We start from the raw sequence: 17,928 nt of genomic DNA, 5'->3' as shown, positions 1-17,928 counted from the left end.
CCGAGGAAAGAGCCTCTGATGTCTAGTGCTTTTTCATACTGTTGAGAGGGGATTTGAAATGTGCATTCTGACTCAGTTACTCCAAAGTAGAAGATCACACAATTAATACATATTAATCATGGGAAAATGAGGTTAGATGGGTAAACAACAACAGAAAAGAAAATCAAAATCAGCTGTGATCAGACCACCCAGAAATAACCTTATCATTTTGGGATCTACATCTGGAAAGATTCACAGTCTCTCTCTTTCTCTCTCTCTTTATTAAATTACACGATTCTCTGCATTACTTTTGGGGGGAATCCCTTGTCATTTACTCTATATTTACTCATATTTCTGTATAATAAAATCTAATTCTGCAATGCAATTTAAATGTTTTATTATGTGTATATGCTGAAGTTGTCTCAACTAATTCCCTATTGCGGATGGTTTGATTGTTTTTAACTTTTGCTTTTGCCAATAATATTGCAATATGCATCCCTCTAGTGGAATCTCTGTGCACCGTTCTCCAGTTTGGAAATGTGAAGCTAGTGGCTGTCATACTCGCCCACACCCTCCTTTCCTCTTCTTTCCCTTTACAGAGTCCCCTGTGTGAACTGTTCTATGCGTGGTGAGCAGTGCGCTCCTTTGAGGGCAGTGAGCTCCTCTGAGGGCAGTGAGCACGTGTTATTTGTCTTCTTACTCTCCTCTCTGATACACCGCACCATTAGGGGCTCTCCATGGGTTCCTACCCTCAGTCTGCTACCCTGAACTCATGTCCCTGCTGGTTCTGCTTGGATATTGATCTCTGGGTTTTTAACTCTGGTCCATCCCCTTGCTCACTCAACAGAGATCAGTTGAGAACCTAAGATGTGCAAAGCACGAATCCAGGCACTGGGGAAACAGGGCAAATAAGACAGAAAATAGTCCTGCCCTCAGGGAGTGGTGCTGTAGAGTGGCAGGCAGATGTCAACCGAGGAAACAAATGCAGTGATAATCTCAAGGAGCAGGAAGTGCTGGGATGTCTAGAAAGGACTTAAGAGGACGGTGAGTCTTGGGGAGGAGATCAGAGGAGGTCTCTAGAGGAGGCAACATTAGAGTAGAGATGTAAATGAGGCAAAGTTGTGACCCATGAATCTGGGGGGATGAGAGGTCCCTGCAGAGGGGTAGCCCTTGTCAGGACACTGAAGTAGGAATAATCCAGCCTGTTCCCAGGAGAGCAGGGAGGGCATGAGATGGCTGGGAGAGAGCCAGGGCAAGGGTATTTACTGAAGATGAGCTAGATTGTGCTGGGCTACATCCTGCTGGGTCTTGGAGGCCATGGGGAGGAGCTTAAATTGTATTTCAAGTTCATCAGGAAGATCTTGAAGGAAGTGGGAGAGGAACGTGATCTGGTTTTCATCTTAGAAAGATCACTCTGTTCAGATTTTATCCTAAACCAAAATTATCCATATGACAAAACACTCAGTAGGGGAAGTGATAACTCCTCAACAGAGATGGACTAGGAGGAAGGAACAGGGTTGCTAAATTTTAGTTTCCTGAGCTTTCTGGGTTTCTTTTTGTGGCAGATACTGGGAATAAATCGATATCCATTTCTCCTCTACTATTGCTACCAGAATTCCGATTTCATAAGATGGCAATGTATGCCCACTGCGTAGCCTCATTTGCAGGTGGCCTTGGGAGGCTGGTGACATGATTCTAGTCAATCGGGTACGAAAATACATCAAATGGAGAATTCTGGAAAGGTTTGCTTTCCCATTGCAAAGACCAGACACAATGGGTACCTCCCTGCCTTCTCTTCCGCCTGTGATGAGCACAGAAGCTCTGTCTCAAGCTCAGAGCCATCTTGATGACAAGCATGAGTATGAAAGATAACATGTTAAGAATGAAATAGTGGGAAGAGAGAAGCAGCCTGGATCTCAGTGGCTTTAATGAGCTGTTGAACCGATGCCAGCGACCCTCTGATTTTTTGTTATGTGAAGAAATAAAAACCCTTCCTAGTTTAAGCTGCTGTTACTTGGATATTCTGTTGATTGCAGCCAAAGTGTCCCTAACTGACACGTTTATCACCAAGGAAAAGTGGGCGCTGACTCCATTAGTAACTCCACGGAATAATATGCAAATCATTAAAATTCCAAATAACTCAATGTACATTAAATTGAAATGATTACTGAGCCCAATTTGGGAAGCCTGAGTGTTGTGCGCGAGGGTCTGCGCTCTCCAAGCGAAACCTAAGTCTGCTTGAGTTTCCCGGAAGAAAAACAAACTAGAATCAAACAGAAGGAATTGTAAAACCTCAGAAAAATATTTATTCATAACAACTGATATTAGCCCCTAAAAGATGTTTCTAAGGATAGAAGACAATTATGAAAAAATATTAAGAGTTTGGCATTATTTTGTTTTTAAAAAACTCTGTATGTTTCCACTTAATACAATACGCATTTACTTTGTGCCTTGAAAGAGGCTGATTTTATGCCCTTCCTGCTTCCTTCCACCCTGATTCTCCTGATTCTTATTAGTTACATTATTATTTTTGGACTGCCTGGAATTACCATGTTTATATTCTGTGCTGCCAACACATTCCCAGCTTCAGTGCTATGATTAAACGAATCTAGTGTGTACTGTTGTCCTTTTTCTCCATGCCTGGGTGTTTAATTTTGATTCATGCCTTGTCCTGGATGCTGGATTTCATCATCAAATATTTTTCAAGAAGCGCTTTGTTACTGTGGTCCTTGAATTCCTGCATGTTTAAGAACGTGTGCCTGTTTCTTTTACAGTTGCAGCATAATTTGCCTGAGCAGAAAACTCTTGGGTCGCCCTTTTCCCCTAAGAACGTGGTAGATGTCCTGTTGTTTTCTCGTGCCGAGGGTCATAGCGGGACGGAGAGGAATCTTGTGGTCTGCGTTCTCCGCACGACGCAGATGGAACATTTCCCCCTGAATTTCAGTATCTTCACAGTACACATCCTCATGTTGCCAATTCTGCTTCCCCTGCTAGAATACGGTGGGTGTGTCCTTTAAATCTAGAGATATCTAGCTTTCTTTACTTCAAGAGCCTTTTTAAAATTTTCTTCCAGCTTTTTCCCCTGTTCCCCTTTGTCTTGTTCAGAATATCAGTGTGTGTTTGTCAGCCTCCCTTTTCTCTCAGTTTGTGTTGTCTGCTCTGTAATCATTTTTATTTCATTCTCCCTTTCTGTTTCATTGCGTGTGCTATCTTACGCTTGGCTTGTGCTTTCAACAGCTCTTATCTCTTTTCTGTTGCTTCTAAATTGACTTTCATCTCTATAATTGCTTTATTTTTATCTTCCAGCTTGCTTTTCAACTGGTTTTCTTTTTATTTCTCTTTTGATCACTTCTGTTTCTTCTTTGAACCTGCTTTTTCTTTAAACCCACATTGTCAGTTTGTTTAAAACTGAAGAGAAATAATCTCCTTGTTCTCTGGGATAGATCATTCATGTCATATATAGTTTAATCTGCCTTCTGTATTTGTTTTTCCTCCCTGTCTTCTCCCTCTCACATCCCCCATGCAGGGGCCCTGGCCACCTGGTTTCTTTCTGGGTGTTACTCAGACATAAGTAGGTACATCCAGCTGTTTGACCAACAGTAGTGCAGAGAGGGGATGGGGGCCACAGGTAACTGGGCTCCAAATTTGATTGTGGTTTCTGCCCTCCTATGCAGCCTTTGGTCTCCAGAGGATCAGTGTAGCTCATGATAAAGCTATGACTCCAAGGTTCTCTCTTTCCAGCACTACTCATCCGTTTTCACACCAGCCAGGCTCTCCTAACAAGAGACTTCCTAAAAAACCAATATGGCGTGTCTTCCTGGTTCCAGTTCATTTATTTACCACTCCCTCCTCACTGACTATCTGCAATGTGGAAACAGACTTTTATAGGGGCATTCTGACTTCTCCTATGTGAGGTACACAGCACTGGTGCCCACCAGCATTTCCAGTTCTGTCCTCTCCGTAATGTCCCCTTTCCTCCACCTTCAAAGCTAGTTGTGACCAGGTGAATTGCTTGGGCGGCATAATGTGAGTGTAAGGGACAAGAACCACCTCCATGCTTTCCTCCCTTTCCACAGTGAACTATGAAGCCTCGAGCCATGATGGTGGTACAGGCAGACGGCGGAGCTGGCCCGGTCCCTGAACGCCTCCTCTGTTGCCCCACGTTGAGCACGCAGCTATTAACAATATTGTAGCAACAACAAAATGTAGCAATAACGATAACAGCAATAAAAATACATACATCTTTGCAGTCTTAAAACGCTGAGATTTGGGATGTGTTTGTTACTCCTGTGTAATGCAGCCTCTGACTAATATAGGGCAAGAAAAGCCAGCAATTTCTGTATCAGATGTTAGGAAGTCTGGACATGGAGGAGGTTGGAAGGGCTGGCAGGAGGGTGTGAATCAGAGCAGACCATCCATCACCCATCGTGGACATGGTTTCCCTGAGTTTTGAAGGGGAAATTTTGTAGAATCCCCAAAGTAATCTTCTTTGTTGCAGAGGGTTTCAGATTTCTTGTGTTCACTGGGAAACAAAACACTAGAACCTAACCCTTTTCTGTTTCTTTCCACTTCCTTTCATATATCTTCTTGTGCACCAAATTTAGTGCTGTTGACAGCATTATTTACTACCTGAACAGACTCGGCTGATTTCTGATGGATTACACAGATCATCTAATCCTATCAGAGTCATGGGAGCTGCTGCCTTTAGGTTTTCCTGCAATTTACAGTCCGTAAATGCTTTCTTCTTTTTTCAGTTATTTCTTCTCTCTATAATTAAAAAATGTATGTATGATCCTAGACATTCTCTAAGAATGAAGCATTACATCTTGGAATTATTATTGGCCCAGAGACAATGATCTTAGCTTCAGTCTTGTTTCCCTAAAATCCAGGGTGCATGTTGGATCACAGTAACAGCTCTTCCCTGGAACCAGGCAATCTGGGCTTAAACCCTGTCTTACCATTCTTTAATGGCAAAGCCCTGGAAAAATTGCATAAACTTTCTGGGCTTATTTTTCTCATCTGAGAAATGTAATCATAGCAGCAGATTTTTTAATCCCCTAGGAATATTGGGAAGAGCAGATGAGCTGATATCTGGGAAAGCCCCTGGAGCAGTGTCCGGCCCCAAGTGGGCACTCAGGACAAATTACTTGAAAAGCACTTTGCAAATTTTGCAAGTGGCCTATCAATTCATTCATTCATGTCCTTAACACCCATATAGTTATTTAGAGTCATGCAAGCCATGCATGAGGAAGTGATAGTTAAATTGAGGTAACGATTAAAGTCAATGTTATAAATATTCTGAGATTCCAGCAGCTAACACTTTAGTGCTTACTACGTGCTCAAGCACTGGGCTACGTCTTTACCAGTGCTTACCATCTCATTTAATCCGTACAACTCATTCTAGGTAAAAGGAAACTGAGGCTTAGGGATATGAAGGAACTCTGCCAGGGTCACAGAGTAGCAGAATGGGCAGTGCAGGCAGTGTGACAAAGAATGCATGTGCTCAACCACTATCTAGAGTGCTTACAGAGACACCCAGGGATGCTGAAGTGGACTGCTGCCTCAGGATGGATGGTCACGAATGGGTGTCTGAACTGAGCTCTGAAGTTTGAGTAGGAGGTGCCCATTCAGAGGAGACCTGAGCGTGGGCAAAGATGGTCATGGAACAGAAATTTTGAAAGCACAGAGCCTTTGCAGGTTAACGTTGGAGGAGAAGGCATGAATAGTAGGCAGGAATCTGTCAAGATGTCAAATAAAGGCGCTTGCACACTGATGAGAGACCAATGATGGTTAAGCATGAGTCTAATATGATTGGGCTTGTGCTTCGTGTTTGGTAAATGGATCCTAGCTGGGGTTCATTAGAACTCTTGGTAACCAACCCCATGTGTTTCAAAATTCCCAGCAGGGTGTGGAAAAATAAAGTCACTATTGTTTTGAGGGCCTAAAAGCTCATTTTCACTTAGGACCATATCTCATGCCTGTTTGTGTTGCTGGAAACAAATACAGCCTCTGACCCATGACTGGTCCTCAGGAAACTGTTGGCTGAATGAGTGCATGAGTGATTAAGGGTTGTAGCCAAGATGGAGGAGAACAGCAAGACCAGATTTGTTGCAATGCTCGAGTGGTGGTCTGGTTGAGGATGGGCTCTGCGTAGGGCTGGGAGGGGGGGCGGGGGTGGGACTTTATCTCACTGTATGCCCTGGTAACTTCAAATGCAGTTTGGATGATTTGGGGAGTTTTGGAGGTAGAACTACATAGTTGCCGGCATTGGGTGGGGGATTTTCATGGGGTTTGTTAATGCAACTCCTTGGCTGTGAGTGGGGCTTTTTCAGGTGGGCTGTTATGTGTCCTAATTTAGGATCTAGAGTGAAGCTGATTCCAAACAGTGTTGCTTGTTTTCATTTCTCAGAAAGCATGTTTCTAAGTGAAGCCTTAGAGACTCTGGGAGTGTTCACAGCCTAGAGGGTGCTGAGATGGTCTCATTCTGATGACTGTGAGTCCCTTGAAGGAAGAGCCATGACTTATGGTCTTCACGCCCAGTGTGACGTGGAGCGTGTGTGCCTAACCACGACTGTGAGCTCTGGTGATCTCATAGATCAGACTTTCACCCAAGGTTGGATGGTTGCAAAAGGCCTTTAGGAGAAAGAGATGCCTGAAGTCAGCCCTGTCGTGTGATTAGCAGACTTTGGGGCTCCTCAAATTCCCCTCAAACCAAAGTTAACACTGGAAGCTCACAGAAGAGTTAGTGCACGGTTGTGTTAATTCACTTGACCTCTGGATAGGAACTCTGTAAGTCCCTGTCTGCCCCTGGCCCTCCCGTTTAGAAGCACTGCTCCCTCCTGTCCACTGCTGGCCCCTCTGGGTCCAGCCTTGTCTCCGAACCTGACTGAGGCTGGCTCTGTCCCTCTTTGGTGGGGATCTGGACTGAGGGGCCCAGGGTGCAGTATAAGTGCTGAGTGCTCACAGCTGGGTGCTCTCTGGCTGCAGCCTTCCTCTAGTCCTGCTGCCCAGCCACTGGAGTGCCACCTGCCTTGATTAGAGCTTTATGAGAGTCTCAGCTGCACTAAGTTTCTTGTTCAGCTGCTGTGCTTGGAACTGTCATGTGGCAACATCCTGACAGGGAACCATCATTGTATAAAACCCTCTGCCTTCCCCTTAGCTCAGCAGAATCAGTCTCCTTGGAGAGCAGCATCTGCCCAGGTTCAAGCCCACATTTATGAGGAATCAGGCTTTAAATTTGGAATCATCCTGACAGAGATGAAATCCTGTCTCCACCATTTACAGGCTGGGTGAATTTGCGTAAAGCACTTATCCCCTCTGAGCCTCGGTTTTCTCATCTGTCAAATGGTGATAGTAATACTGTTTCAAAGGTTTGTTAGAGATAATATATTTAGGGTGCTTGGTTTTGGCTCAGCACACAGTAGGCCTGATGACTTCTGCTGTTCTGTCCAGTGTCATCTAGATTATTGGCCCTTCTCTTGGTCCCCTGGTCTTGGCCCTGCCTCCTTCTACTTTACCCATCTCGCCCTCTGCAGAGGACATCTGAGTGATGACCCAGGATACTGGCCTCTTAATTGGGTCATTGTTCTAACTATGTTTTCTTAGATTCTGAATCTGTCTATTTGACATTCATTCATCACAGAGCTGACTGTTGTCACCATATTTTCTTATTTTCTATATTCCTGATGCCCCAGCATCTATGGCCTCACTACCCTGGGAGAGACTGCCCCTCCCAGGCCTCACCAACTTGGAGACATAGCAAAGGGCTCGTCTGGGAGTGTGCCTTTCATATCCAAAGTCCAATCCAGAGTCCAGACCCCCAAACAGCTCCTTTATCCAGCTCTCACACACCAAGCCAATACTCCCCCTGCCCTAAATCACCCCAGAGACAGGTGCCAGACAGCTAGGGACAGTCCCTGTGCCCCAAAGTTGTCTGGAATTTTTTTTTAATGTTCTTTTTTTTATTTTTTAAAAATTAACTAATTTTTTGGGGGGAGGGTGAAGGTAATGGGAGGTAATTAGGGTTATTTATTTATTTTTAGAGGAGGTACTGGGGATTGAACCCAGGACCTTGTGCATGCTAAGCATGCAGTCTACCACTTGAGCTATACCTCCACCCCTGGCCGGAATATTTGAAACTAGCCAATCCTATTTACCGAGTCCTGCCTCACCCTTCCCACGGAAGACACAATAAATGTTCTGGTCTGGAGTTTTCTCTCTCTCCCTCTGCCTCCTGTCCAGCCAGGTGCTTTACCAGGTGGCCCTGGGTGTCCTGGCCTTTCCATGTCATTGGTCAAGCACCTCCATAAATTAAAATCCCAAGGATCCATTATGAGACAGTCTACTTTTGGGAAACAGATGGAGTGTTCACATTGTTATCAATGCTTAGCATCCCCTTGGCTGCAGGCTTCTCACCCAGGCCACTTCCGGTGCTCGAGGTAAGAAAGTGCTAGAGTCAGGGCTTAGGGCTTTCGACCTGTGAGACTCCTCTCCATCTCACCCATAGTCTCCAAGTGTGAACAGCAGATTCCAATTCAGTTGGGATCAAACACCTATTCTGTTTTTTTAAATTGAAGTATAGCTGATTTACAATGCTGTATTAGTTTCATATGTACAGCAGAGAGATTCAGTTATATATATATATATATATAATATATATATATATATATATATATATATATATATATTCGTTTTTGTGGAAAGCTATAAACATATTTGTTGTAAAAAATCAAAACCATACAGAAGTATATAAAGAAAAAAATGTGAGTCCCTTTGCACAAATCTCTTCCTTTGAATTCTAGTCCTCAAAGATTCCCATTAACAGACCTGCATGCACATTCTTCCACACATTTTTCACTCTGCACAAACATGTACACATACTGAGATAATTTAGTTTAAAAAGTGGGTCCATACACATCTGTTTTCTCCAACATGCTGTTTCACTCAGCAGCGCTCGGTGAGTGCGCAGCTCTGCCCAGGGTTGGGGTTCTGAGGTCTGGGTGGGCTCTCTGCCCAGGGCTGGGGTTCTGAGGTCTGGGCGGGCTCTGACTCACCTGGGCTTTCCCCTACCGACATGCATCAGGCTGCCTAGCTTTGTCTAGTCAAGGATTTCTCGCAAGCTCTCTCTATGCTACAGGCTCAGAGAGGTGGCCTCCCTTGCCCCAGGTCACACAGCAAGGAAGCTACCTGGAGTGATGGTTCTAGGACCCATCTCGTCCTCGGAATTTCCAGGGACCCTCTTAAGACAGCAGATGTCCTGGCCCTGCCCTACATGTTCAGAGTCAGAATCTTTGGGAGTCTACCTCTTAACAAGCTCCCAGGTGATTCTGAGAAAGGCCCGGCTTGGGAACCACTGACCTAGAATGTGCTTTAGCTTCCCCAGAAGGTCCGTTCCCTCCCCACCTCTCTCAGGCACTGTGGGAGAGCTCTGCAGAATGGTCCTGGGGGACCAGTCAGTGTTCAGTGAGGGAGACCGTGTCCCCAGCCAAGCTCATAGTCTATTTCTGGGCTTTTACTGCAATTGTCATGATTGCTTCCTTGTTGAAGGATAGCAAACTCCCAGTCTTTGGAATTCACCTGTTTTCCTGGTTCCTCTCACCCCTACACTTTCACTGAAATCCCTCTTGAAAACTCTCTATGAGGCTTTAAAAAAAAAAATAACTACTGCAGTTTCTTGCTAGGAGATGGAGAAAGGAAATAGATTTGTAGACAGGCAAAGCAGACTCACAAGGAATTCCTGGCTCAAACACCTCTCCCATTTCATCCTCTACTCTCCCGGAGCCTCACGGCCCCAGCCCATACTCTGAGAAGGGAGATGCCACTCAGCATCCTGGAGAGGCTGTGCAGAGTGTGGGATAGACAGGGGTGTACCTCGGGGTTCATGGAGTGTGGAATGCAGGGCTAGCACCCTTGGGCTGGGCTGCTCTCCTGGACGGATGCCTGTGATGGAGCTGGAGAACTCTGGATTTGGGTGAGGTTTGGTTCACACATGGGCTCTGTCCCTCTGTTCTTATCCATACCGTGGGGCTGAGAGGAAGGTTGTATCCACTCTGGGGCCATCTTGGTGAGGAGCAAATTAGATGATATAAGGTAATTGCCTCTAGATACACACAGGTGTGGACCATGATGGCATGAACGTGCAACCTCCATCTCCTGGCAAATAATGGAGTCTGGTTTCTCCATGTCTGGAGTGGAGGGTTTCAGGATTCCATAGAAGAGCACTTAAATTCAACGTGTTATCTATGGCATGTTCCTAAAATTTTTAGTTTTCTTTTCTGATGCTGGCTCAAACTTTCTCCAACCAAGCCATTCAAATTACTATCACTCCCTCAAAGGCTAAAGGAATATTCTAGAATACCTGGTTTACTCCTGCTTAAAATAAATCCAGGTAAATCCCCCTCCCTTCTTTCTTCCCTGGCTCCCCTCCTCCCTCCCCACCTGCCTGTATCTGTCAGGTCCTGATGAATTTTGTCAGATCTGGGTTCAAATCTTACTTTACTCACTGAATTCTTTTATGCATCAGTTTTTTCATCCAAAAAAAAAAAAAAAGAGGAATAAGAATTCCTACTAATCCAGATGATTTTGAGGACCAATGACAATAGTTAGTATTTGTAGAACACTTAGTACATATCTGGTGCTTTACCTGTGTTAACACATTCAATCCTCGCAATTATCCTGTGAGGCAAGTACTATCATTATCCCACTTTGCAGATGAGGAAACAGAGTGAGAGATGACAAAATTTGCCCAAAGTCATACAGCTAGTAAGGAACAAACTTGTAATCTTCCCTATTATTATTTCAATTCATTCTCACAGATGGAAATTCTGAATACAAAGGATCATTGCATTACATTAGGACAGAACAAGCCTCTCTTCACCTGTGGGTGACTTTGCCCAGAGAGTGATACTTCTTCCTGCTGGCTTTCTACCTTCCTGCTTCCCCTTTGCAGCACAAACTCAACCCTCACCTCATGGATAAAGTGCTTATCATGTCTTATTTGCATATGATTTATTATTTATAAGGCATATTTATATATACTGCATTTGATTTTTTGATAATACTTGTAGCAGTGAGACATAGTGAGTGTTGTTATTAGTCCCCCTCACCCCTTTAGGGATGAGGAAATAGCCTGGAAGTTGGGGCAGGACACCCAGTGGGATTCCCAGCTCTATTCTGACTGGCACTGGTTTCTGGACCTTCAGTTGTAAAGTTCTTGTAGCAGGGCCTGCCTTTTATTGTCTACCCAATGTCTGTTCCTGCTTCTGGAATAGCCTCTTGATTTTCTGTTGGGGACCTTTCTCTCTCTCACTTACGCTCCAGCCTCTTCAGGTTATTACACTGCTCTGGTTACAACGATTCATTCAAGAGAGGGCTCGTGACTTACGTGAGTCCAGTGAAACTCAGCCCTGGGACTTTTCTGCTGGGATTACTGCTCTAGCATGTAAGCCTGGGGGTTTTGTTGACCCTTTCTGCCATTGCTGGGAGTGACCTGACCAAACGTGAAGTTACCTCAGAGAAAAGCAGAAGTAAGAGATGTGCAAAGACAGAGTTCTAACTATGTTCTTAGAGTACCTGGATCCAGCAGAACCTGAAGCCAGAGATATAGCCCAGACTTTGATGAACTCTTCCCCGAATCTGTTTTTCAGCTAAAGCATCTTGAGGTGGTGTCCTCTCACTTTCAATTGGAAGAGTGCCGATGGCCTCCCTGGGGAAGCTGCCTCTTGGGGAGGGGGCAGGAACTGTCGCTACTTCCCTATTTTCATTAGAATGCTGAGCACTTATTAAGTGCCCATGAATATTTGTCAATTCATTAATCGTGAATTCAGTGGTGCCATAGCTGCTGGGAATTTTGAACTATTAGTTAAAAATCCTTGTGCACTGGACAAATATGTCCTTTCTTGGAATATCCAGGGAAATTTGGAATAACTTTTCTTTGGGGTTCCTTCCAACTTGCTTTATTTCCCACTGAGATCAACTGTAATTCACATGGATTTGCACTGGAGAAAGTCATATTTTATTTTTAGTACTGTTTGCTCAAATTCCTTCCTAAGAATTTTTGCCACTTAAGCCCAATGATCTGATTTTTCTGAAGTGCAAGGTGGACCATCTTAACCCTCTCCCTCTCATCCTCCACGGACGAATCCTTACTCACAGAAGGAACTCTCACCGTGGATCTACAGATTTTAGGGGCGACACTGGTGTCATACTTAGTTTGATGACCAGCTTGGCTAGACTTCAGTCCCCAGTTTTCCTCCAAACATTCACCTAGGTTTTGTGGAGAAAGTATTTTGTGGATGTGATTAAAATCCATAATCGGTTGGCTTTAAGTAAGGGAGATTTTCCTAGATAATCTGGGTGGGCATGATTCAGTTAAAAGATCGTAAGCACAGAGTTGAGGCTTCCACGATAAAGAAAAAATTCCACATACATATGGATTTCAGCACTAGCCCATCCCTGATGGTTCTAGTCTGCCCTTCCTGGAGGTCCCCCCCACAGATTTCAAACTCTCTAGACCATCTTTACATCTGCATAATTCAATTCCTCACAGTCCATCTCCTAAAATATATTACCTCCTACTGGCTCTGTTTCTCTGGTTGAACACTGACATACACAACTGGTAAGTCCCCAGCTCCCCAAAGCTCTGGGTACAATGGATATGTAGGGTGATGGGGGGGTAGGAGTAAGACCGGGATCTTCATAAGAGCCCCTGTCATAGCCCAAAGACGAAGTCTGTGGGATAAGGGCTGAAGTCTAACACGATGCTAAGCTCTCCATGACTTGCCGCTGTTGACCACCGTTAGCCTCACTTCCTGGCTCCCCAGCCTTCTCACATTTTATCACCCAGGATTACCAATGTACTTGGTCTTCTCCAGAGTTAATGAAAATCTATTGGGAGAGCAAGGAAGGCACCCGAGAGCTTTCTGGGTGCTCCAGATAAGGCTTCTCACTATCCCAGCTCCAAGCCTCCATGGACCTGACATGTTTCCTGGAGACCCCACCTCGCTCCTCCTTCCCCCTTACAGTCTCACTCACCACCACTCTGCCTGGAGACCATTAGGGGAGCCTCACCACACCCTTTATGCCAGTGCATGTCCTTCAGGCTCCCATGGCATCACTCATTCCATGGACTCTCAATCCTATGGTTCCTTTCCTAGCCCGTCCCTCACTCCTTCCTGACTCCAGAAGTCCTTCCCTGGTGTCCCTTGGAACTCAGCTTCCACTCATCAGCCAAGTCCGCTGTATCCTCATCCTCCGTTCTGAATGTCTTTCACTTTCTTGTTCTGCCTGAAGCGTGGGTCTCCCTTGAGGACACCTCTGTCCCTGCCGCCCACTCAAGTGGTGGCTGTTTCCTACCCTCACTCCTCATTCTGCTGGGCCTGGAGGGGAAGTTGGTCACCTCCTTGCTCCTCCCTACTGTTTCCAGACCATTCATTATTCCACCTTCTTCTATCCCTCCAGCACTGAATCTCCTGTCATTAGTCCATGCCACCCACTAGTCATCTACTAATCTATAGCAAGTCCCTCGTTTTTGGAGATGTCAGATCATGGCCCCTGTCACTCTCTCCAACATCACTATCATAATCCTCAGCTACTGCAATATCTACTTAGAAAACTCATCACCTATCCTGGCCTCACAGCTCCTGTGGTAGTATAATTATATACATATACATATACATATACATATACAATATATACATATATACACACACACACATATATAACATATACATTACATATATTCTATAGAAATTGTCTATGTAGCAATGCATATACATAGAGTATAATATAATAATGTCTAGAAGTATATAAAGCAAATTCCATATATGTAGTGATATATATGACAGATACTAGATACATTACAATATGTTACCTTTTCCAGACACTTCCATTTCCGGTCACTGACTCATGTCTCAGTGTCCCTTTATAGTAAACTCCTTGAATCAGTGTTCTTGACTCACTATCTAGTTTCCTTCCTCCCATTCTCTCTCAGACCTACTCCATCAGGCTTCTGTCCCACTGCTCCACCAAAATCCTTGTCAGGGTCCTTCCTCCACAGCCCCGTGTGTCTCCCTCCCCACCTGCTGCCCCCACTCTCCCCATCTCACTAATGGGTAGCAAATTCTTTCAGAGACTCAGCCCAAATCACTTGCCTGAGGCCCATCACAAAGCTATTTGATGCTCTTCTCTCCCAGGAATCCCACATTAGCATCCTTTGGGCTCTCCTTCAGCCTTATATCTCACCATTTCTCACCGTCTCACTGCCGTCACCGTTGTCCCTCTCCATGTTATCTCCTGCCGGGATTATTGTAACCACGTCCACCTGGTCTCCTTGCTCCTGCCCTTGTGGAAGCCACTCAACTGAGCAATACAGTTGTGACTCCCTGTCCACATGACCCTTCTTAGTGTGAAAATTAAAGGCTTAGAATGAGCCACGGGCCTTCCCTTCCCACTATGTTACCTCATACTCCTCTCTCCTTCATTCATTTGGCTCCAAGCATACTGTTTCTGTGCTGCTCCTTAAGCAGATTCCTGCCACAGGGTATTTGCACACACTCTTCTTCCTGCCTGGGAAGCTTTTTTCTCAGATGTGTGTCTAGATCTGTATCTGTACATATGCCTATGTATCTTATTGTGATATTGTGATATATATATATATATGTGATATGTGATATACATATATAATAAGAAGTATCTATTTGGTCTGTTGGGCTCTGGCACAGACTTTCTAACACTCTTGCAATTTGTTAAGTGAGGAGAGTGCTAAAGTAGTCTTCTGCTATGTTAATTAGGTTCATTTTTGGAAAGCTCCTAAGGGTAGGGTCTGGTTGCCAGTGGAGCCAAACCCTTGGATTAGAAGGTTGGAACTTTCAGCCCCACACCCCACCCTCTGCCCCCCACCCCTTATCCCCACCTCAGGAGAAGGGAGAAGGGCCAGCGATTGACTTCAATCTGATGGCTAATAATTTAATCATACCTATGTAATGAAGCCTCCACAAAAACCTACAGGAGGGGATTCCGAGAGCTTTTGGATTGGCGAGCACAAGGAGACTTAGGGACAGCAGTGCCCTTGGGGAGTACGGGAGCTTTGTCCCCCCCCCATATCTCCTGCCCTCTGTGGCTCTTCCATCTGGCGGTTCCTGAGTTATATTCCTTTTATAATAAACTGGTAATCAAGTGAGTAAAATGTTTCTCTGAGTTCTGAGAGCTTCTTTAGCAATTTAATGGAACCCAAGGAGGTGCTCATTGGAACCTCTAATCTACAGCTGGTCTGTGAGAAGCCCAGGTGCCAATCCAGACTTGCAGTTGGCATCTAAAGTTGGGGGGTGGCCTTGTGAGACAGCCTGTAACTTGTGGGTCTGGGTAGATAACGTCAGAGTGGAGTTGAACTGTAGGACTCCCAGTGGAGCAGAATCACAACTGGTGTCACAGAGAACTTCCTTGGGGGAAAATCTGCACACACTGTAAATGGCGTCAGAATTGTGATCATCTACACCTGTGTCTATGTTATCCACCCTCCACCTGCACCTCCGTCTTCCTATATCAACACCTACACCTCTGTCTGTCTCTACCAATAGCTCTGTCATCTTTTGTTGACCTAAAACAGTCAGTCAGCCAGTTATTTCTCCAGCAAATATATTTTAAAAAAGGATTTATTCAGGATCAGCAGAGAACTGCAGTTTGTGGTCTGCACAACCACAGGGAGCCATGGACAAGTCTTCATATGGCAGGGGAAGGAGATCTTTCTTTAACAGAGGAGAAAAGAAAGTTTGGAGGGGTCTGGTAAACTAAGAGTCCATGGCTTATTATTGGCCGAGTCCTTGCCAGGAAAGAAGAGGGGCCTCTTCTCTTGTTGGACTGATCATCACAGCGCATAAGAGCGCCCCCTTTTGGCGTCCTAATTTTCTTTAATTGAGGTTTCTGTTTCATTTTCTTACATTCTTTCTATCATCTATACCCACTTACACCTACACCTACATCTGTGCCTGTATCTGTACCTATCTCATCATTTTGTTCTATCACTTGTTTTAGGTTTGCACTCAAATTTCACTTTGCCAGTGAGGCCTCTCCTGACCACTCTTCTTCAAATTGCAAATGCAACCATTCCAAATCCCCTTTTAACTTTGTTTTCTCCATTACATGTATCATTATCTAACATAATATTGTGGATAAAAAAAAAATATGTTGCCTGCCACTTTAGTAAACAAAGAAGGTTGCCTGCCGGTTCCGGGAAACACAGGATATTGTGGCCATTAAGCCATCAGCTGCTGCAGCCACCCAAGATGTGCACCCGGAGGGGAGTTGAGGATGGAGAAAAACAGAGCACTGGCCCTGGATGGTTAGATGCACATCAAAGGAGCAATTTCTCTGAGCCAAGACACTTGCAACTTCCCACACGTAGAAAAGTACTGAAATCATTAACTTGAGATGTCTGTTTTTTGTGATTAGCACTAAATCTTTTGACGTTTGATTACATGTTTTGTTGTTGTTTGTTTTTTAAGCAAAACTCCTATATATTGTGGCTCCTCCCTTACCTCTTTGGAACAGTTCCTCAGAGCAATCTGAGAATCTGTCTCCTGGGTTCTAGTCCTCAGTAATTTCCCTGAATAAAACATAACTTGCAACTCTTATGTTGTGCTTTTTAAAAAAAAAATTGGCACTGTGTACTTTACTTATTCTATACCATCTCTCTTCTCCCATAAAACGTAAGATGCACGAGGCCAGGTATTTTCATTTGTGCTTTTGGTTGCCAAGTACTAACCGTCTAGAACAGTGTTTGGTGAGTGTTAGGGACACGTATTTGTTGATGAAATAATTAAAGAAAGCTAACAATGCTGATAAACAATATTTAATTGGGACTCATGACTTCTTATATCTAAGTCTTCAATTAGCTGGTTTCTGTGGTCAGCCTCCCTCCACATGGCCCTTCAAAGAGTCTCATGCACAAGAGACAAGCCAAGCAAAGGAACATCTTGTTACAGCTGGTGCTTTGGTCACAAATGCCTGAGAAGGACCCCAGACCCCTGGTGGGCTGGACTGGGATGGAGACATCCTTCATGCTCTCTGGGGATAGCTCTCCGATTGCCAGGAGAGGCAGGTCCAGGGAAAACAAAGACAGACAGTTTTTTCTTTTGGCTTCTAGGTCTGGTTTGGAACATAACAGTCTGGTATTTGAGCTTTCTGGCTGGTGAAATAACATGCCACAAACAGAAGGTCAAGTTCACTGCATTTTATCACTGGGCTAGGATGTGGTTTGTCTGTCCTTCAGCAGAGCCGTGTAATGTAACATGCCATCTGCAAGGTGAATATCATCAGACTTTTAAGTGCATGTCCATATACTGCGGCCTGTGAATGCTTTCTCAAGGGAGTCTGCTCTTGTTGAAACCACGATGGTCCCAGCACGCCTACTGAGCGCCGGAGCTGGGGTGATGTAATCTATCTAGACTTGCTATCAAACAGCCCATTTTCCAAACAGCCGTCAGAGGGGTCTTACAGAATTTAAGGCAGAACGTGTCACTCTCTTGCTCAAATCACTTCGAGCATCCCTCAGGATGAAGCTCAAAGCCTTGGAAGAGGCCTTAGATGCTCTCGGTCCCCACTCCCTCCTGACCTCACATGTCTACCTCCTGTGCTTCTTTCCGGCCACCTGGTATCCTCCTGTTCCTGCACCAAGTCAAAGTCCTCAATCCTGCCTTCTCCCCTGCCTGTTACTCCGCAGCCCAGAGCGCTCTTCTCCAGCTGCTGGTGTGGCTCATCCTCTCCGCCGTCAAGTCTCTGCTCCAATGTTGGCTCTCCACGGCCCCCGCCTTCTCCGACCCACCTGTCTGACGCAGCACACCTGCCGTCTCTTACCCCTCTTCCTCCTTTATGGTCCCCATCACCTCTGACATACACACATCTCGGCGTGTTCTTTGCTTGTCTGTCTATCCCTCCACTGGCCTAAAGGGTCTG

General features: G+C 45.0%; 1 protein-coding gene and 1 long non-coding RNA gene across 2 annotated transcripts in view; both read right to left on the bottom strand.

The window, feature by feature from the left end:
* Window positions 1-17,928, bottom strand: part of C1QTNF7 (C1q and TNF related 7) — a 98,916-nt gene that overhangs the window by 40,824 nt on the left and 40,164 nt on the right.
* Window positions 1-17,928, bottom strand: part of LOC116668005 — a 40,141-nt gene that overhangs the window by 18,910 nt on the left and 3,303 nt on the right. The window lies entirely within an intron of this gene.

Source organism: Camelus ferus, chromosome 2, assembly GCF_009834535.1.
Source record: "Camelus ferus isolate YT-003-E chromosome 2, BCGSAC_Cfer_1.0, whole genome shotgun sequence".
Classification (NCBI taxonomy): domain Eukaryota; kingdom Metazoa; phylum Chordata; class Mammalia; order Artiodactyla; family Camelidae; genus Camelus; species Camelus ferus.
Note: the sequence above shows the minus strand (reverse complement) of the source record. Positions and strands in the feature narration are given on the sequence as shown.